We start from the raw sequence: 22,780 nt of genomic DNA, 5'->3' as shown, positions 1-22,780 counted from the left end.
TGAGCACGTTCTGTGGACTTGGAACCTAGTAACTGAAGGAGAAGTTGGGTCCCCGGGACGAAGGACCCTGCAACATCATGGCAAGTGTACCCAGTAATGATTCCTCCAATCCTCCCCCAGAGAGAGGTGTGACCACTTGCCACACATACAATGAGGAAGGGAAATGCCCAAACATTCTGAGGTCTATTGAACATAAGATCTGACTTGATATTGATAACCGGAGACTCAAAGCATCAGCATGGCCCTCCTGTTAGAGTGAGGACATATCAGTTCCAAGTAATAAGTGGAGGTAGCCTGGCCCAGGTCTGGCTTACAGTGGGCCCAGCGAATCCATGGGCCCATCCAATGGTCATTCCCACAGTTCCTAAATGTACAGTTCAGTACAAATACACCCACATTGATGCCTTGATCTGTGGGGAAATCCAAGTGGAAAACTCTGAAACAGCATTCTTCCCAAACCCAGTTCAAAACAGTAAATCAAAAGCAATAAAGCTTCCTGGAGGAATGGCAGAAGAAAACCCTAAAGGATGCATCTTATCTCCATTTACTTCACCAGCCTGGCCTCTGCAAAAACCAGACAGGGCCTGAAGGATGACCGTAGATAATACCACTCAACCAAGCCCAAATGCAGCTGCTGCACCAGATGTGGTATATTTGTTGGACCAGATGAACATGGCCTTGGTTACATGGAATGTAGCCACTGAGCTGGCAAATACAAAAAAGAGGACCAGAAACAGATAACAGTGTATATTTATACTGTGGTTTGAAGGCTAGATTAACTCTCCCACCTGCTGTCGTAATATAGTCCAAAATAAAAGCCTGGAGTCGTTAGACAGCCCACAGAATATCACACTGATCCATTATACTAACAACATCATGCTAATTAGATTGGATGGGCAAGAAGTGGCTAATGTGTTGCAGGCCTGGCTAAGCCACATGCGCTCTGGAGGGTGGGAGATAAACCCCATGAAGATTCAGGAATCCACCACATCAGTAAAAATTTCAGGTCTCCAGTGATCTGAAGAATGCCACGGTGTCCCGTCCAAAATAAAAGATAAATTATTGCATCATGCACATTGCTCCATGTAGAAAGAAGGCCAACAATGCCTGGTTCCAGGAACCTGGTTCAGACTTATTAATACTTCACACCACGCATGGGGGTTGGGGAAAGTGGGCAATAAGAGTATTCCTGGAAGCCACCGCTGCTCAGAAATGGCCAGCAATAACTTAACCATAAACAGAAATGAATGCAAACCACTTAATCCAAATGCATCCCTACCTCACTTTCTTTTACCAGGAACCCAAAAGGCCACTCCAACAATACTCAACACAGAGGAAGTAAGAGTGTAGATCTTTCTAAAGTCTGTCCAGTGGACACAATGCTAGGGCCCCTCCCAGAGCCGTGAAAGGAGTCTGTACATGTGAGGGGCCCTGGAGTTCAAGTGCCATTAGCTTCTAGGTAAATCCATCAATGGCCAGGAGCCAAGAGAACGAGCACCTAGGTGAGACTTGAGGCGGGGGGTGCGGGGGGGTGGTGTCAGGCCAAGGCTGGACCGGATATGAGTGCTCACTTTTTAATGCACTTCCAGAATCTCTTTCCTATTCCTATGTATATAAATGTTTTCACTACTGTGGCAATTGCTAAAGACTTTTTGTTTGTATATTTTATCAAACTAGATTCCATCAAATACTCCCATAATTAGGAATTGTTGGTGAAGTACAGGCACTGGGAAGGGAGCTGGCTCTCCATCCTCATCCAAAGAGAGACACGGAGGACTTCCCTGGTGGCGCAGTGGTTAAGAATCCACCTGCCAATGCGGGGGACACAGGTTCGAGCCCTGGTCCTGGAAGATCCCACGTGGTGCGGAGCAACTAAGCCCATGCGCCACAACTACTGAGCCTGTGTGCCACAACTACTGAAGCCCGTGTGCCTAGAGCCCATGCTCCGCAACAAGAGAAGCCACTGCAATGAGAAGCCCGCGCACCGCAACAAAGAGTAGCCCCCGCTCGCAGCAACTAGAGAAAGCCCACACACAGCAACGAAGACCCAATGCAGCCAAAAATAAATTAATTAAATAAATAAATTTTAAAAAACAAGAGACATGGAGACCAAGAGTCTGGCGCCTTAGCTGCTTATCTGAGTGGGAATTAGAAAGATCTGGACATTCTTGCCACAGTCTAAAATTCAAGAGCTTTAGACCAAAGCATGAGAGCTTGGCTTCAGTTTTCCCCATCTGCAAATCGATGATATGTACCAGCCAGTGACTGCCAGATGAGTGGCACTATCGAACTGCAAAATATTAGTATCATTGCTTTTCCTCTTTGATCTCATGGGGCAAGATAAATTTATGATATTGTAATTGTTTCCATGGCAGCAAATCATATTGTCCCAAACAGGGGATTTTATGACTTCATGGCTGGATTAAGAAAAAGGAGAAATCAGATTGAGAGTGAGAAATTTGCTCAAGAATAAATATCTTTAATGATAGCAAAGGGAAGAGCGCAAACTACAGACAGGCAAAATTGCTGTTGGTTTAAATGTTCTTTTCACAAGTTCATCTCGGTGCAGAAGCCCCTTCTCCAGGCATGTAATTTGGGTAATGATGCCTCTTTGCTTGAGTTCACAGAAGGCTAATGGTGAAGCTCATCTATTTCGGGAATGCTCCAGCAATGCTAATACTAATTGTTTTGCAGCAAATATCTGGATTTCTGCTGTCAGCTGTTTTGTTTGGCTTTTCTGTTTGTTTATTGTTGTTTTTTAACTCCCTCAAGGTCTTATCTACACAAATTTATTTGAAATTAACCAATTTCCAGATAAAAATTGGCCTTTTGTCATCTGAAAATCTGTCAAAACCTCTCTCTCCTCACTAGAGGCATCTGCTTTGCCTTTCTTAGGTTCCTATTGACCTTATTCCCACATTTCCAAAGTCTCTCATTAGTTTCTTCCTATTGCCTGATAAGAAAACAAAATTTCTTTCTAATTTTGAAGTCACTTAAATTTACCTCAGTTTCATTTAACCATAGACAACAAACGATGACTTGGGATTTTAAAACTCTAGGTCTCTCCCCCTTCTCTCCCTTGTCCTCCTCTCTCTTTCCCCCCCTCTCCCTTCCCTTTCTTCTCTCCTTCCTTCCTTCTCCTTCCTTCTCTCTCTCTCTCTCTCTCCCCCCCTTTCTCTCTCTCCCCATCTCTCCCCCAACCCCACCCCAGTCCTTTCTTTGCATAGTACCTTCTAAGAGTGATCTCCTCCTCTCTTCCTTTTAACCCTCAAAAAACCCAGAATCTTCAAGCTCCTCCTGATTTGCAAACTCCTTGACAACCAGCTGGCCCAGAAGCACCACGTGGCTTCCACTCTGCACACCCTGGAGATTCGCTGCTTCTTATCAAGTTCCCTCAGTGACGTTCTCCATTCTTATTCTGAAGACTCCACCTTGTTGAATACTGTACAACAAATTGTAGGTAGACCTCAGATTTCTTGGTTTTCTAGTGCATGTAAAAGTTATGTCTACACTATCCTGTAGTCTTTTAAGTGTGCAATAGCATTATGTCTAAAAAATGTACATACCTTAACTTAAAAATACTTTATTGCTAAGTCGTAGTAGTAGCATCAAAGATCACTGATCACAGATCACCATAACATATATAAAAATAATGAAAAAGTTTGAAATATGTGGAGAATTACCAAAATGTGCGAGAGAGACATGAAGTGAGCAAATGTTACTGGAAAAATAGCACCATACACTTGCTCGATACAGGGTTGCCCCAAACCTCCAATTGTAAAAAAAAAAAAAAAAAAAAAAAAAAAAGGCAGTATATGTGAAGCACAGTAAAGCAAAACACAAAAAATGAGCTGTGCCTGTACTCCTCAATGTGACTCTATTATCAGCTGCTCTGTGATGGTTAGTGTTATATGTCCGTTTGGGTAGACTATGGTACCCACTTATTTAATCAAATGCTAATCTAGGGGCTTCTGTGAAGGCATTTGGTCAATGTGGCTAACATCTACAATAGTTGACTTTTAAGTAAAGGAGATGACCCTGGATAATGTGGGTGAGGCTCATCCAATCAGCTGAAGGCCTTAAGAGCAAAAACTGAGGGTTTTCAAAGAAGAAATTCTGCCTCAAGACTGTAACATCAACTTCCGCCTGAGCTTCCTGCCTGCTGCCTGCCCTGCAGATTTAGGACTTTCCAGAACCCTACAATCATGTTAGCCAATTCTTAAAGTAAATCCCTTTGTGTGTATTCTCTGAAGAACCCTGAGTGACACAGGCACATAAAGAACACGCTAGGTGTTCAGTGACATGCCAAGCAATAGACTATGAAAAATAAAGGACACATGAGATGTGGTTCATTTCCCCCGAAGAGCTTACAAGTCATGGGAGAACCAAAACTAACTGTGCCTTCACCTGCTCTGGCCGGTGACTGGTGGGAGGATGAGATGCAGAAGGCAGTTTGGAGGTTTGAGGAAGGAGAGAAGCCCTGAAACTGCCATTAGCATCTGCTGGGTGAACGCGCATTTCGCATGAATGGAGCTATGCCAGGCAGAGGCAAAGGAGTGTCGAAGGGGGAAGAGTGAGAATTGGAAATGAGCCCAGCCTTTCTCCAGCAGGGCTCTGCTTCCAAGGCACAATCCTTACCTGGATCACCATCCACCTCCAGAAAAAGGTGGCCCTTCCTGAGTGCCCACTTCATCAATAACACCATTTCGCCAACTCCATGACAGAGAACTTCAGAGAAATCTTTAATTCATTTTTAGTCTTTATTAATCCATTCACAAATCCTGCTGTCACTTTTGTCTCTCGATATTTAGCCTTCCTACCTTTCTTTTTGTACCGTCACAGCCTGAGAACAGACACTGGTCATTTCCCATGGGAACCGTCTTCCACCCCAGACTCCTTCCCTCTAAATCTACTACCCTCCTCCACTGACCCTTGCCACCTCAGCCAGAATTATCTTCCCCTGTTGGCATTGTTTTTTATTGAATCAGCATTCTTATTTTACTTTTCTTACCCATCTTGGGCTGGGATTCTAGCAGCTTTCCACATCACCAAAGATAGAGCCAAAGTGTTGACCCTTTGTATCCAAGGACAGGGAGCTCTGCCCACTTTGCCTCTTCATTGTGTCCCTCCCCCTTGGCCTGACCTTCTTCTTGCCCCAAACCTGTTCCTAAGCTGTACCACATGCTCAGCCAGGCCACCTGGGAAAACTTGCTGGACCAATCCAGTACCCACACAGGCCTCCCCGGCTCTACCTGGTCATGTGATTTCCCCCACTCCCTTCATCTTCTTTTCACCTTGTTCACGGGCTCATCCTCATCTGTCACTCCCACTCCTGGCAGATAAGTGTGATGTTAAGGGAACACATGGCCAAGGTTGGCCTGAGTCTATGGCTCTAGCCTGTCAACTCGAAGGACGGTTTCCACCTGAAGCAATTGCTTAGGTCCTAGATCTAAACATGTAGGGTGGAGGAAGCCCTCATGAAACCAGGGAAGCCCAAGCACAGGGATGTGCTCACAACTTTAAAAACAACAGTAAAAGGCAGCATTTCCACCCTGAAGTTTTGTTAAAAGGCAGTAGCAGGGCAAGCCCAGTTATTACTGCAAATGTGTACTGTGACTGTATCAGCCTTCAATGGGTTGAAGTTACAGGAAAATATTCCCTCCCCCACCCCCAAATCCCTATTCCCATCACAAAAACAGCAAGGTCATGGGCCAGGAACTGTGATTTTAGCCTTTCTCTGAAGACCCTCCCTCTGGCTCCTGACAGAGTTTGGAGATCACCCTTTGGCCCCGTTTTTCAGAGGGAATGAACACCATCAGCGTGTGAGCTAACTTGGCCTAAACATCACCCTTGAGACTCAGAACCTGGCTTCAGAAGAGTGGGAGGGGCAGAAGACAAGGAGAGAACAGAGACAGGGCAGGAACCCTCTCTGGCTGATTACTGTTATTGAAGTACCAGGTCAGGGGAAAGAAGTCTTCAATAGCCAATAGCCAAGAGAAGAAGTGGGGCTTCCCTGGTGGCGCAGTGGTTGAGAATCTGCCTGCTAATGCAGGGGACACGGGTTCGAGCCCTGGTCTGGGAGGATCCCACATGCCGCGGAGCAACTAGGCCCGTGAGCCACAACTACTGAGCCTGCGCGTCTGGAGCCTGTGCTCCGCAACAAGAGAGGCCGCCACAGTGAGAGGACCGCACGCCGCGATGAAGAGTGGCCCCCGCTCACCACAACTAGAGAAAGCCCTTCACAGAAACGAAGACCCAACACAGCCAAAAATAAATTAATTAATTAATAAACTCCTACCCCCAACATCTTCTTTTAAAAAAAAAAAAGAAGTGGAGAGCCGGCCACCTTCTGAGAGTCACTGTCACCAAGGAAGGGTGAGCAGGGGCCCCTGACCTTCCCCACAGACACTGCCCGTCGCCCCTTTCTGAGCTCCCCACTCCAACCTCTCCCGTTCAACCCTCCCTCCAGCTGGCATACACACCCCACAGTCAGAGAGGTTGATGCCATCCGGAGTGAACTCTAAAGGTAACCAATAAGGCTTAGGAAAAACAAATCCCAGTGATCTTTTTGGAGGAAATCTGCTGGAGAAATAAAAAGACAACGTTTTGAGTAGCATCTCCAGCACTGATGGTTGTGCGCGATGCAAGTGAAACAAAACTTCAGTCCTGATCTTCTCTACCAGGGAAAACAGTAAGGAAACGTCTATCTCGTCTTTGTTTGCAGGGAATTTTAGAAGCATTCCCATCTCTGCTGTTTTCATTCTGTGCTCTTAGCCAAACGCAAATCCTGAACCACACACTGGAGGTCGCTGTTCGTTACACTCCAACCTCATCTCGAAGTCGGGCGGGGGAAGGCCTGACGGCCTCTCCTCTCCACCGTAGGGGAAGCAACTTGCAGGCTGCGGCGGCAGGGAAATCTGCTTGGTCACACCCAGGCCAGGTATGTCAGGATGCAGGGGCCTGCAAGTACGTTGCCCTTCGTTACACAGACAGAAGTAAAAAAGGGAAAAAAGCAAATTACCCAAGGTGCTTCAAATTAATTTGAATTTGGTTGTGAAGTACTGCATACTTGGTGACCTTTAAATACTTCCCCTGTTCCTACACCTTCCCTTCCTCAACTACCCAATGGAATCACTTCTTTCCAAGTGACCCATCATGTACAAGAAGAAGGACCTAAATAAAAGCCAAAGTTTAAACAGATCATACCTGCAGTGAGCCACCACTACTGACACCACCGTGTTGGTATCCTTCCCAGCTGGTTCTGTGCCCAGAATATAAAACGGGTAAGGAATAAAATGACAAGACAACAAAGCAGATTACACTGTAAGCAATTACAGCTTCTCTTGATGCTGAGATTTCTAGAACTGCTACTCAAAGAGTGATACTATTCTAGTCGAAGGCCATCACCCATGAACCAGAGTGCAGGCTGGCTGACTCCTATTATTCCTTTCCTAATTCTCCTATTTATGTTCACCTGTCCCTTCTTTAGTCCTGACTTTGTAAGCTGCAATTCATTCCACACAGACCAATCCCAAAGGCAATACAGAGGCCGGAGTTGACATAAAAATCAGCGGCGTTATTGTTTCCAGGCAAGTCACAAAGCATTTCTTTATTGTTTGCTGCATTTCCACTTCTGTCCTTTACTCTAGATCCAAAGTAAAATCTAGATGGTGACCCACAGTCGTTACACAGGCAGACACTGCTACAAGACAATGTATAATTCAGCGTTAAGATCGTAGCACAGGCTCCAACTCTCAGAGAAATTCCTAAAAGATATAGCCCAAAGCACTGATGTAGACGGCAAAGATCTCTTGGTGAAGAGTGGGGCTTAGACCCTTCTGCCTGCAGGCTGCGAGCAGAGGTGGGAGCACATGGGGCTGGGAGCAGCACAGCAGGGCCAGAGAAGTAAACGGGAGCATGGCTTTCCTGAGGAGGCAGGCCGCCTGCAGCCCAGCTGGCGCTCTTGTCCCAGGCTGAGGTGCTGTATCTGAGTTGGAGGGGAAGAAGGGAACCACCAACAGTGCCAGAGCAGGAGGGGCACGATGTGTGTCATGATGAGCAGTCTGGCTGTACACTTCTTTTCCTTTATCGTGGTAAACTATCCACAACGTAAAATTTACCATTTTCCTCATTTTAAGTGTACAATTCAGTGCCATTAGCATATCCACATTGTTGTGCAACCGTCACCACTACCCACCTCCAGGACTTTTTTTTATCATCTCAAACAGAAACTCTGTACCCGTTAAACAATAACCCCCCATCCCCTCCTCCCTCAGCCCCTGAGAACCTGTCATCTACTTTCTCTACGACCTCATCCGATCTAGGTATCACATACAAGTGGCATCATACAATATTTGTCCTTTTGTGTCTGGCTTATTTCATGTTGTGTAATGTCTCCAAGGCACATCCGTGTTACAGTACGTGTCAGAAACTCATTCCCTTTTAAGGCTGAATAATATTCCATTGTACGTATATACTATATTGTGTTTATCCATTCATCTGTCGATGGATATCTGGGTTGTTTCCACTTTTTTGCCTGTTGTGAGTAATGCTACTATGAACATTACTCTACAAGTATCTGTTTAGGTCCCTGATTTCACTTCTTTGGGGGTATATACCTAGGATTGGCATTGCTGGATCAATATGGTAATTCTGTGTTTAACTTTTTTTTTTTTTTTTTTTGCGGTACGCGGGCCTCTCACTGTTGTGGCCTCTCCCATTACAGAGCACAGGCTCCGGACGCGCAGGCTCAGCGGCCATGGCTCACGGGCCCAGCCGCTCCGTGGCATGTGGGATCCTCCCGGACCGGGGCACGAACCCGTGTCCCCTGAATCGGCAGGCGGACTCTCAACCACTGCGCCACCAGGGAAGCCCTGTTTAACTTTTTGAAGAACTACCCAACTGGTTTCCACAGCAGCTACACCACTTTTCTACCACACTTTCCCTCTCTGCCTTCGTTTCAGCCTGCGGCATTTGTTAATGTCTTCGTGGGAAATGACTTGAACATCTTCAGAACCACCTGAAGCTCTTCTTACTGGCATCACAAGCTTTCATCCACGGGCCTGCGAAAGCTGTCAGTTCTGAGGCTGGGACGGCAAGCTGGTGCGAGCCAAAGGCAGTGTTGCCTCCAGAATTCCATTTTGGAGAAAAGGAACCCTGGCCTCTCTCAGTGTTCGGGGCGCTCCAGCTTTCAGACGGCATCACAGTCCTAGATGACCTGTTCCCACCTTTCCCCCTTACCTCCTACACGTGTGGGAAGCCAGTTAGAGTAGAAGGCTAGGGCCCATGGGACCCACACACAGGGCCCAGGAGTGCAGGCAGCTTCACCCACATCAGATGGTGGTCTTTCTGATCAGAACCATGCTTAACTTTGTGTAACTCTGATTACTCTGTGCCTGCCAACAAGGATGAAAAGGCTAACTGCCTCCCAGCTCCCACAGTGGCAGGGGACAGAAATTGGTGGATAAATGACCAGAAAATGAGCTGAGGCCGTATGGTCTGCAGAAGGTTTTCACAGCACCTCAGACACAGAACACCTGACGTTACTGATGCATCAGTATGGCCTCATCTCACAGTGCCCAAAGCTGAAGTTCATTTTCAATTTCCTAAACTGTCCCACCTCCAGCAGCGGAATCTGTTAATTTCAGCTCAGGTCAACCCAGCCACCCCGCGTCTCTATCTTAGACCTGGCGAATGTGCTTTCTCCCGTCCGTTGCCCTAAACGACACAGCACCACGCATTTCAACTCTGATGAAGCCGCACGGCCCCTCTTTGCACAGTCTGCTTTCTGATGATTCATATCAAATTTCCTGTTTGTCTTCTTTTATAGAAGCATGGCTCCTGGTGTTTTTACCCATCTTCTCGTGGTGCATCCGGCCCAAGAAAACTTACCGCGCTTGTCAGTTTAGCAGCTGTACTCCTCCGCTGACGCCACCCCAGGCAGAAGAAGACAGTTTCACATTTTAAAATGTTTTGATTATTTCTTCTTATACTTTTACTCTCTTTTTCTAGGATTAGTAATAGTGGGTTTTTACAACCCACTATTGTGGGTTGTAAAGTCCTAAATACATCTGAAATAGCCTGTCCAAGAGCAAGAAGCACGAACAGGCCCATCACAAGGCCTCCCCAAGGCAGGAGGACGAGGCCAAGGGAACTGCAGCACGAAGGATGGCCCCCCCAGGCCCTACACAGCCATATGGAGGATCAAGTCAGGGCTTTGGAGGTTGTCCAGTACAACACGGATTATCGACTCTGCCCACAGAAGGCAGCTGTGGTATAGACGGGTGGTTTTCAAACCGTGCTCCCCAGAGGTGCCGAGACAGAGACAGAATAGGTGGAGAACAAAGGAGAGACAGGCACTGGGCCTTCTTCCCTTCAAACAGAGCAGCTCTGAATTTCTATGCTTCATACACGCTTTTCCTTAGAAGAGCATCTGTGGCCCCAAACATGCAAACCCACTAGTGAACTAGAAAGGGCTTTGTCCTGGAAGGCAGGTCCTGGGTCCAACCTAGCTCCGTGGCCTTTGGCAAAACACTAAGCTTGAAGTCTCCCTGCCACATATGAAACTGAAAGCTTTAGGCTAGGAGATTGTCAAGGCCTTTGACAAAGTTTCATGATCTCCTCTTGAATGTTATCTGTAACCTTTAGATGGCCATGTCAGTTCCAAGTCAGAAGGACTCGGGACCGAATTCCAGCTCTGCCACTGGCAGCTCTGTTACCTAAGGCAGGACCCTCCTCCTACCTGAATTTCAGATCACCCTCCCCTGTGACCACAAATAAAGACCTTGCAAGGTTATTGTGAGGATTAAAAATAATATCTAGAATTTTTCTCAGCTCAAAGTAGTTGTTCAATAAAGGGTAGCTATGACCTGTCATGATTCTTATACATTTCCCTTAACTCCTTAGTGCCAGGAACTTGCCCTCTGGGTATCTGAATGAAAGTTCACCAAGATGTTCATCCAAGGATATTCATAGCAGCAAAATTTATAATACCAAAAAAAAAAAAAGTTGGGGGAGGGAGGACATATAGAATGTGCCCATCAATCAGGAATTGAATAAATAAAGCACAAATTAGGCCTTTCTGTATATTTGTATCTTGTGACCATGGATAGGTTTGTTCATTGATCTGTTTTATCAAAAGTGAGATTATAGCCTTACCTTTTGTTTATCTCTTCATACTTCTCTATATTAAAGGTAAGTTCAATAAATGTTATTTTTAATGCAAAATTTTCTATATTCTATATATTTGGTAAGTAAAGAAATTCTGACTGTAAAGAGGCTGAAGATGCAGGTGATGATGTGTCACTTTCAGAGGGTAAAGGAATCCTGGGGTGTCCTTCAGGCCAGCTATCAACAAAGATAAGGCTCTTCAGATGGATTTTCTCTGGCAAAGCTTTTTTTCTGGACCACATCTGCTCCACCTGATGAATTACTTGGTCCTTCCTGGGATCTTCTCCAAGTGAAATAACCCTCTGACCCTTGTTTTTCTTTTTCTCTGTTTTACAGCAGAGAAACTAGGAGAAAGGGGAGTTTACAGTTCTCACCAGGGCTCAAAACATTTAACCAAAAGCTCCTCTGCACATCATCAGGGCTCTCCAAGGACAGACTCAGCTTCTCCATTTTCCGTGTAGCTTTCTCAGCAGTTGGGTTGGAGAGTGAAGAGGCTTCACATTCCCAAGCAGATAATCTATCCCACTTAAAGAAAAAAAGGGCTGCTCTCCTTACAGATAAAGCTCAGACCTTTGAGGTCTCTCGGTTTTATTCTTAATATTTCTTTTCCTAACTGACTTTAAAATAAAATGTTCATTTTTCAGGTATTCAGCTCAGTGCTAAACAAATATCCCCACCCTACAAATTAAACACTCTAGCCAATATGAGATGAAAGGTGCAGGATGTCTGGCCTAGAAAATAAATTTGCAAGTAGGATTGTTTGGTCCCTTTCTCATCTGTGAACATCCCACACACACATGTTGAATGTCACACTACTTCCTCTGGCTTCAGGGCCCCATTACAACATCCTGTCACACCCGACTTCTTCTGAAGTGTGTGGAGCTCCACACAACCTTTCCATCTCCTTCCCCACACACCCTTCTACCACCCTACTCCCCTATCCTCATACAAACTTGAATTTTCTCCCTCCCCTTGTAAATATCAGAAGGAAAGTAGCTGATTCACTAATTTAGCTTATAGTGTGAATGACTGATGGCCTGATAATTTTCTCAGGGAAAGTGCAGTTTTTATCAGAGGCATTTAATGCAAATCTTTACCCTGCTGAGATTATAAATCCTCCACATTTTCTTTCCTCCGTTCCTAACCCAGCCCAGAATTGGATGTTGGTCCACAATCCTATTGTGGGAGGGGTCCTTAGGGCTCATAAGATCTCAGCTCATCAAGAAAAAAGCAGTTTCTTTCCTGGTAGACTGTTCTCCTCTGGTCCCAACTCCTTCCTATTTGGGTATCACAGTCTTCCCTTCCCTTCCTCCATTTTCTCCCCATGGCCCAGATCACAGGGGACTCTACTCTTACAACCAGGTCTCCTAGATGCCAGCCTTCCATGCCCAGACACGCATCCCCAGGCTTGGGGAGCACTGCATACAGAAAAGTAACTAGGAATCTAGGCTAAGGGTCCCATTCACGAAATCATGATCACTGCCTGTTCAAGAGCCCCTGAGATGTCTTGAGTGTGCTTTCAGGAAGCACTTACTTTTCTCCTATCTTCTGCCACTCTCTACCCTCAAGATTCCCCCTGCAAGGATCATCGCCTCCTGGCTGTCCTGTAGCTCCTCTAATTACCTTGTTGTGTTTCTCTGAATCACAGTCTTTTTCTGAATCACTGTCTAGGGGTGAGGTCTGTTTTCCGCCATTTTTTTAATTTTTATTTTTTATTTATTTATTTTTTTGCAGTATGCGGGCTTCTCACTGCTGTGGCCTCTCCCGCCGCGGAGCACAGGCTCCGGACATGCAGGCTCAGCGGCCATGGCTCACGCGCCCAGCCGCTCTGTGGCATGTGGGATCCTCCCAGACCGGGGCACGAACCCATGTCCCCTGCATCGGCAGGCGGACTCTCAACCACTGCGCCACCAGGGAAGCCCCCCACCATTTTTAAAAAGATCTTTTGTAAGCCAAAATATGAGACAGTTGGGCCTACTCAGTGGCTTGGAGCTGCCAATGGGACCACTTTTTCATTTGAGTACAATTTTTATTTTATTACAGTTCCCCTTCCCTTTGGAAGTTGGCACAAATCCTCCAGACCAGGAGATATTGTGGAATGCTGGCTACACAAAATATCACAAAAACAAACATAAGCTGAGTGTATTGCTTACCGCAGGAAAGGAGAGCACTTTTCCTCAGAGTCTTAGTAGCACCTCTGAGCAGGAAGACCTAAGGAGATATATTTACTGAGATTTTGAAGTCTGGCTTAAGACAGATGTTTCAAAGTAGGGGTATGGTCAAGACTGAGGAAGGATCATGATACAATTTAGGATTGGTGGACAGAACAAGGCAAGGATTTTGAGGCAAGAGACTCAAAGAGTCTTAGGGTATAAACTGTCATGGGATGCTTTTTTTAATTAAAGAATAGATAGGTCTTGCAGGAAGTTCCTACAATGATCAATAAAGTTATCTGTTCTTTTATCTCCCTGGCCAAGTGTTTCCTAGAAGAATGAAGTTATACGTTGAAGACAGCGGAAGAGTAAAGTCATGTGTGAAGAGGAAGCTGAGTAGGAGGTTTGATCCTCGATAGTAATAAGAGGCAGTAGTGCTGTCCTCAATCATCTCCCTCTATTTCTATCCTGTCCAGCCATCCCCACCCTTCCTTTCAGAATCTGCAGACCTAGAAGTTTCAGGCCATCTTCTTCTCTCATAGTGATTCCTTCCTCATCCACTTCACCATCTGGCAAGGTAAAGGATTCCTATTTTCATGCCTAGCCCAGCCACACACTGTCTCTCCTCGAAGCTCATCCAGATCTCCCGCAAACAGAATTCCTTCCAGCCTTCTGGGCAGGCCCCGACAGGCCTGAATTCACACACAATAGGTATGCACCAGTGGTGCTTGCTCTCACGGACACGTGAAGATTTTGTATAACAGGCAGAATGTAAAACGTGGGCATCTAAGATGGCACCAAGTTTGAAAGTACCACAGAAAATTATCCACATGAATTACTTTGATTACTGAAGGAAATGGGACAGAGATGGCTACGTGTCCTCCAACATTTTACTCCCCCCTTTCACGGTATAGAGTTATCACTGAATATTGGCTGCCCAGCCAGGGACCACATTTCCCAGCTTTGTTTATCTCTAAGTGTGGCCATGTGACTGGTTCTCACTAAAGAATATAAGCAGAAACAACTTCTGTCCTTCTAGGTCAAGGCTTTAAGAAGTGGGTGTACCTTTTTCACATCCTCCTTACCCTTCTGCCAGCTTGATGTGGATAACGCTAAGGCCCAGGGGATGTCGGGAGATAAAAGAGCCCTGGGTCTCAGGATCATCAAATGGAGGAAAGACACCTGCCATGCCGGAAGTGACGGAGAAATAAATTCCTATTATGTTAACCATGAAAAAGGTTTGGTCTACTTGTTACAGCAGCTAATTCAGGAAGTAAAATGACAATCATACTCCCATAAAGAGTCAGGAGAAAATGATCTCCATTTTAATTGTCTTGAATTAAAAAACCACACCACAGTGAAGAAAATCAGGTTCAACCTGTGGGTGACCTTCATGGGACAAATTAATTTGGCTTTTGGCATATTAATAAAGTGGCAGGTATTTACAGAACGTATTATTAGCTGACCATCCTTTGAGAACCAGTTTGCTTCTTGAGAAAGGTTTTGGCAGCTCTGAATAGGCTGTTAGTTCTCATTGTTTCCCTGCTCACAGTAATAAACTGAGATTATTATAATTTATGTACTTCAGATGGAATGAAAGGTAGAGGCAAAGTCACATTTGAGCCATTCTCAATACCTAGGCCATTCTTCTGGAGCTAAACTTGCTGCAGGATCAGGAGAACAGGGACTTCCTTAGTGGCACGGTGGTTAAGAATCCACCTGTCAATGAAGGGGACATGGGTTCGAGCCCTGGTCCGGGAAGATCCCACATGCTGTGGAGCAACTAAGCCCATGTGCCACAACTACTGAGCCTGTGCTCTAGAGCCTGCAAGCCACAACTACTGAGCCTGCGTGCCGCAACTGCTGAAGCCCACGTGCCTAGAGCTGGTGCTCTGCAACAAGAGAAGCCACCGCAATGAGAAGCCCATGCAACGCAACGAAGGGTAGCCCCCACTCACCGCAACTAGAGAAAGCCCGCGTGCAGCAACTAAGCCCCAAGGCAGCCAAAAAAAAAAAAAATCAGGAGAATAATCTCTCCCAGCGCCCTTTTTAATACCCTCTTGACTGGAAGAAAGAATGCCCTTGCCACAAAGGAGCCCTCACTTCTGGGGACCGTCCTGCAATTTTGCCTCCCTAAGCGTGGGTGTTTAAGCTGAGTCAAAGAAAAAAATAGAACGTGCCTACAGGATAGACGAGAGCCCTCTTCTCCCTACGTTCCTATCATATTCTAGAGAAGGACATAACGTTGATCAAGGAACAACATCCATGCTAGGTTGCCTGGGACCACACGTGTACAAGGACTTAGCCATGCTGGTTCCCAGCCCAAGAACAGGGCGCTGAGCGGCGCCCTGTCTAATTCTGAAGTTACCCTGCACCCATATGATGGTGGTAAAGCATTTGATCCCACCAATTCTCTATAAAATAAGGTTGATAAAATTGGCCAATCTCATGGGGGAGATGTAGTTAAGAGATAGTAAATGATTACAGATAACAGCAGTGAGGGAAATACACAGTACCAAATATAAACACTACAGACATGCTATGAGCCTTGATGCTGGGACGGGTCTTTCTATCACAAGGTAAAAAGAGTCCAGTGGATTAAAAAAAAATCTTTAAAAAAATTTCCCTTTCTCAGTAAAACTTTTATAATGAAAAAAAAAATGTAGCATTTGTCTCATCCATCCTGAGGACAAAAGAATTCTACAGGCAAATAATGTCATTAGAAGAAGCTGTCCAGCTCACACTTGTTCATTCATCAGTAAGAGCGTGCAAGCTCTCTAGCAAACAGGTTTTGTGACATTCTCAGGTGAGGAGGTCACGTGCAGCACATTCCCAAGGGTGAGCCTGGATTTGGTGATGTGTGGGCAAGGCCCACACGAAAGCAATGCAGGTGGTTTTTTGAGTTTTAGGTGGGAGTGAAGAGAGGAGCTGGCTTCAGAGACTGGAGGGCTTGGAAACCTGACAGATTCAGTGCTAGGTGCTATTTTTAGATAGTAGTTCTTCAGCCTTATTGACATGATAAATGCCAAGTAAAATAAGACTCTAAAGAAAGGCCCCTTATTCAACCACCAAATGCAGCAGAGAATAAGCTCTTCTCCTTAATGGGCACCTTTACTCAGTTGGTTATACCTCTTAACTTCTGGGTAGAAGTTCACATTTCAGTACTTGAGGAGTGGAGGGAATGTCTTAGGATTTTATTATTTTTCATAACATGAGATTCTAAAATAAAGAGATCTAAATTTGGTTTGGGTTCAAGTGTACTTTTTGTCTTAAAGTTTCCCAGTGGAAATACCATTGAAATTTAGACCACCTGAGGGCTTATGAAATCAGAGATAAGTGTCGTCTTGACTAGGCTTTGTGGTATTGTCCCCTCACCTCCGGAGCTGGGACCTGCTCCCCTCACCTCCGGAGCTGAGGTGAAGGACAGCCCAAGCACACCTTCTGTACACCTGTCTGCTCTCCAGGAGCAGGAGCCACGGAAGAAAAAGTGGCTGTCCTTGTGGTCTGTTTCAATTTGAGGAAAAGATACCCACTGAAGTGAAGTCAAATAAAGGAGATTTCTTATGGGAATACTTGAAAAATAAAAAAGAAGTGGAGGGCTTCCCTGGTGGCGCAGTGGTTGAGAGTCTGCCTGCAGATGCAGGGGACGTGGGTTCCTGCCCCAGTCTGGGAAGATTCCACATGCCACAGAGCGGCTGGGCCCGTGAGCCATGGCCGCTGGGCCTGCGTGTCCGGAGCCTGTGCTCCGCAACGGGTGAGGCCACAACAGTGAGAGGCCTGCGTACCGCAAAAAAAAAAAAAAAAAAAAAAAAAAAGAAGTGGAGTTCCAAGGCCATCCGAGAACAGGGGCTATAATAGAGCTAGGTTGCGGAAGTGCTGAGATGTGGTCCTGCCTTCAAGGACACTCAGTGGACTCCAGAGGGAAGAATGAATGGATCTTCACTCCAAAAAGTTCCAAGATCTGCTAAAACTTGTGTCAGATGATGCCATCCCTCTGCTCAAAATGCTCCAGTGACTCCCCATCTCACTCAGAGAGAAGACAAAGTTACTACTGCGACCACGGACCCAGTATGACTCTCATGCCCTCCCTCACCCACTGCTTCCCCCTCCGTCACTCTGCTGGAGCCATGCTGCCCCCTTGTGGTCTTCCACACCCCAGGGACACTCCTGCCTCAGGGATCTTGCACTTGCTACTCCCTCTGCTTGGAACGCTCATCCCCTGTTACCTGCTATCACTTCTTTTAGGTCTTTGCTCACATGCCATCTTCTCAGTGAGGCCTCCCCTGACCGTGATACTTCCTGTCCAACGTACCTGCATGCTTTTAAAATCTGGGGGTTATGAAAAATTTTAAACATCCTCAAAAATAGTATAATGAAGCCCCATCTATCCATCATCAATCAGATGTCTAAATGTTACCGATCCTATTTCATCTATTCCTCCTCCTTATTTTCCCTGCATGGTTTCTAAACTTCCCCAGCACTTGTCACTAATGTAAAATTTCTTCTTTCCTTGGTTATTTTATGTCTCCCGACGTGCATGTCACTCCACAGGGGCTGGGATGTTCGTCTGCTGTGTTCCCTGATGGATCAACAGCGCCTGCCAGAGTGCCTGACGCATAGTGGATGCTCACTCATTATGGCCGACTGGAGCAATGAAGCAGGTACACCACAGTGCCGCCTGGTTTCTTCCCTGCACCCTCCCCACCATCTGACCTGCCAAGCCACGAATTCCCCGGGCACCCCTACTCTGACTCCACCCAGTGGCTGTCAGCCACAGCAGCCACCTGTCCCCCTCCCAGATTCTCAATAGTTCCCAGGTCACGTTCCCAAGAGGCAAAACCAGACTGGCCGAGCTCTCTGTGTGCCATGTCACAGCATTCTGGCAAGTCTAAGAATTAACTTCCCCAGGGTCCTCTGGTCCCTGATGGTCATGTGACCCAAAAGTGGGTACCCAAGAGGGGTCCTAGGTGGGGCATTTGCCTTAGAAAAAGGTATGAGTGAATGACATCCCTCTTCCACATGTAATTTGTTAGCCAATGTGATGAGATTAGGCTATGTCTCTTTTTTTTTTCCGGTACGCGGGCCTCTCACTGTTGTGGCCTCTCCCGTTGCAGAGCACAGGCTCCGGACGCGCAGGCTCAGCGGCCATGGCTCACGGGCCCAGCCGTTCCGCAGCATGTGGGATCTTCCCGGACCGGGGCACGAACCCATGTCCCCTGCATCGGCAGGCGGACTGCGCCACCAGGGAAGCCCTCTTTTCCTTTTTTTTTTAATAGATCTTTATTGGAGTATAATTGCTTCACAATACCGTGTTAGTTTCTGTTGCACAACAAAGCGAATCAGCCATATTCATACACATGTCCCCATATCCCCTCCCTCTTGAGCCTCCCATCCTCCCTATCTCACCCCGTCTAGATCATCGCAAAGCACCGATCTCCCTGTGCTATGCTGCTGCTTCCCACCAGCCAACTATTTTACATTTGGTAGTGTATATATGTCGATGCTACTCTCACTTCACCCCAGCTTCGCCCTCCCACCCCATGTCAACAAGTCCATTCTCTATGTCTACCTCTTTATTCCTGCCTTGCAACTAGGTTCATCAGTACCATTTTTTTTTGTTTTAGATTCCATATATATGTTAGCATATGCTATTTGTTCTTCTCGTTCTGACTGACTTCACTCTGTATGACAGACTCTAGGTCCATCCACCTCACTACAATAACTCAGTTTCGTTTCCTTTTATGGCTGAGTAATATTCCATTGTATATATGTGTCACATCTTCTCTATCCATTCATCTGTCGATGGACATTTAGGTTGCTTCCATGTCCTGGCTATTGTAAACAGTGCCGTAATGAACACTGTGGTACATGTCTCTTTTTGAATTATGGTTTTCTCAGGGTCTATGCCCAGTAGTGGGATTGCTGGGTTATATGGCAGTTCTATTTTTAGTTTTTTAACGAACCTCCATACTGTTCTCCATAGTGGCTGTATCAATTTACATTCCCACCAACAGTGCAAGAGGGTTCCCTATTCTCCACACCCACTCCAGCATTTATTGTTTATAGCTTTTTTGATAATGGCCATTCTGACTGGCATGAGGTGATGCTTCATTGTAGTTTTGATTTGCATTTCTCTAGTAATTAGTGATGTTGAGCATCTTTTCATGTGCCTCTTGGACATCTGTATGTCTTCTTTGGTGAAATGTCTATTTAGGTCTTCTGCCCATTTTTTAACTAGATTGTTTGTTTTTTTGATATTGAGCTCCATGAGCTGTTTGTATATTTTGGAGATTAATCTTTTGTCTCTTGTTTCATTTGCAAATATTTTCTCCCATTCTGAGGGTTGTCTTTTTGTCTTGTTTATGGTTTCCTTTGCTGTGTAAAAGCTTTTAAGTTTAATTAAGTCCCATTTGTTTATTTTTGTTTTTATTTCTGTTACTCTAGGAGGTGGGTCAAAAAGATCTTGCTGTGGTTTATGTCAAAGAGGGTTTTTCCTATGTTTTCCTCTAAGAGGTTTTTATAGTGTTGGGTCTTACATTTAAGTCTTTAATCCATTTGGAGTTTATTTTTGTGTATGGTGTTAGGGAGTGTTCTAATCATTCTTTTACATGTAGCTGTCCAGTTTTCCCAGCACCACTTATTAAAGAGGCTGTCTTTTCTCCATTGTATGTTCTTTCCTCCTTTGTCATAGATTAGTTGACCACAGGTATGTGGGTTTATCTCTGGGCTTTCTATCCTGTTCCATTGATCTATATTTCTGGTTTTGTGCCAGTACCATACCGTCTTGATTACTGTAGCTTTGTGGTATAGTCTGAAGTCAGGGAGCCTCATTCCTCCAACTCCGTTTTTCTTTCTCCAGATTGCTTTGGCTTTTCGGGGTCTTCTGTGTTTCCATACGAACTGTAAGATTTTTTGTTCTATTTCTGTGAAGAATGCCATTGGTAGTTTGATAGGGATTGCATTGAATCTGAGATTGCTTTGGGTAGTATAGTCATTTTCACAATATTGATTCTTCCAATCCAAGAACATGGTATATTTCTCCATCTGTTTATGTCATCATTGATTTCTTTCATCAGTGTTTTATAGTTTTCTGAGTACAAGTCTTTCTCCTCCTTAGGCAGTTTTATTCCTAGGTATTTTATTCTTTTTGTTGCAATGGTAAATGGGAGTGTTTCCTTAATTTCTCTTTCTGATTTTTCGTTGTTGGTGTATAGGAATGCCAGAGATTTCTGTGCATTCATTTTGTATCCTGCAACCTTACCAAATTCATTGATTAGTTCTAGTAGTTTTCTGGTGGCATCTTTAGGATTTTCTATGTATAGTATCATGTCATCGGCAAATAGTGACAGTTTTACGTCTTCTTTTCCAATTTGTATTCCTTTTATTTCTTTTTCTTCTCTGATTGCTGTGGCTAGGACTTCCAAAACTATGTTGAATAAGAGTGGCAAGAGTGGACATCCTTGTCTTGTTCCTGATCCTAGTGGAAATGGTTTCAGTTTTTCACCATTGAGTATGATGCTTGCTGTGGGTTTGTCATATATGGCCTTTATTATGTTGAGGTAGGTTCCCTCTATGCCCATTTTCTGGAGAGTTTTTATCATAAATAGGTGTTGAATTTTGTCAAAAGCTTTTTCTGCATCTATTGAGATGATCATATGGTTTCTATTCTTCAGTTTTTTACTATGGTGTATCACATTGATTGATTTGCATGTATTGAAGAATACTGCATCCTTGGGATAAATCCCACTTGATCATGGTGTATGATCCTTTTAATGTGCTGTTGGATTCTGTTTGCTAGTATTTTGTTCAGGATTTTTGCATCTATGTTCATCAGTGATATTGGTCTATAATTTTCTTTTTTTGTGATATCTTTTACTGGTTTTGGTAACAGGGTGATGGTGGTTTTGTAGAATGAATTTGGGAGTGTTTCTCCCTCCACAATTTTTTGGAAGAGTTTGAGAAAGATGGGTGTTAGCTCTTCTCTAAATGTTTGATAGAATTCACCTGTGAAGCCATCTGGTCCTGGACTTTTGTTTGTTGGAAGATTTTTAATTATGGTTTCAATTTCATTACTTGTGATAGGTCTGTTTATATTTTCTAATTCTTCCTGGTTCAGTCTTGGAAAATTGTACCTTTCCAAGAATTTGTCCATTTCTTCATGGTTGTCCATTTTATTGGCTTATAGTTGTTTGTAGTAGTCTCTTATAATCCTTTGTATTTCTGCAGTGTCAGTTGTGATTTCTCCTTTTTCATTTCTAATTTTATTGATTTGCATCCTCTCCCTTTTTTTCTTGATGAGTCTGGCTAAGGGTTTATCAATTTTGTTTATCTTCTCAAAGAACAAGCTTTTAGTTTTATTGATCTTTGGTATTATTTTCTTCATTTCTATTTCATTTATTTCTGCTCTGATCTCTATGATTTCTTTCCTTCTACTGACTTTGGGTTTTCTTTGTTCTTCTTTCTCTAGTTGTTTTAAGTGTAGGGTTACATTGTTTACTTGAGATTTTTCTTGTTGCTTGAGGTGAGACTGTATTGCTATAAACTTCCCTCTTACAACTGCTTTTGCTGCGTCCCATAGGTTTTGGGTCGTCATGTTTTCATTGTCATTTGTCTCTATGTATATTTTTTATTTCTTCTTTGATTTCTCCAGTGAGCTCTTTGTTATTTAGTAGCACACTGTTTAGCTTCCAGGTATTTGTGTTTTTTACAGTTTTTTTCCTGTAGCTGATTTCCAATCTCATAGCATTGTGGTCAGAAAAGATGCTTGATAGGATTTCAATTCTGTTAAATTTTCTGAGGCTTGATTTGTGATCCACGATGTGATCTATCCTGCAGAATGTTCCATGTGCACTTGAGAAGAAAGTGTATTCTGCCCCTTTTGGGTGGAATGTTCAAGGGTCTGAGAAAATATTTGAAGAGATTACAGTGAAAAACTTCCCTAGCATGGGAAAGGGAATAGTCACCCAAGTCCAGGAAGCACAGAGAGTCCCATACAGGATATACCCTAGGAAAACACACCAAGACACATATTAATCAAACTAAAAAAAATTAAATTCAAAGAAAAAATATTAAAAGCAGCAAGGGAAAAATAAAAAATAACATACAAAGGAATCCCCATAAGGTTATCAGCTGATTTTTCAGTGGAAACTCTGCAGGCCAGAAGGGAGTGGCAGGATATACTGAAAGTGATGAAAGAGAAAAACCTACAACCAAGATTACTCTACCCAGCAAGGATCTCATTCAGATTCGATGGAGAAGTCAAAAGCTTTCCAGACAAACAAAAGCTAAGAGAATTCAGCACCACCAAACCAGCTTTACAACAAATGCTAAAGAAACTTCTCTAAGCGGGAAACATAAGAGAAGAAACAGATCCACAAAAACAAACCCAAAACAATTAAGAAAATGGTAATAGGAACATACATATCGATAATAACCTTGAATGTAAATGGATTAAATGC

This window comes from Grampus griseus (genome assembly GCF_964374135.1).
Source record: "Grampus griseus genome assembly, chromosome: 13".
Taxonomy (NCBI): domain Eukaryota; kingdom Metazoa; phylum Chordata; class Mammalia; order Artiodactyla; family Delphinidae; genus Grampus; species Grampus griseus.
Note: the sequence above shows the minus strand (reverse complement) of the source record.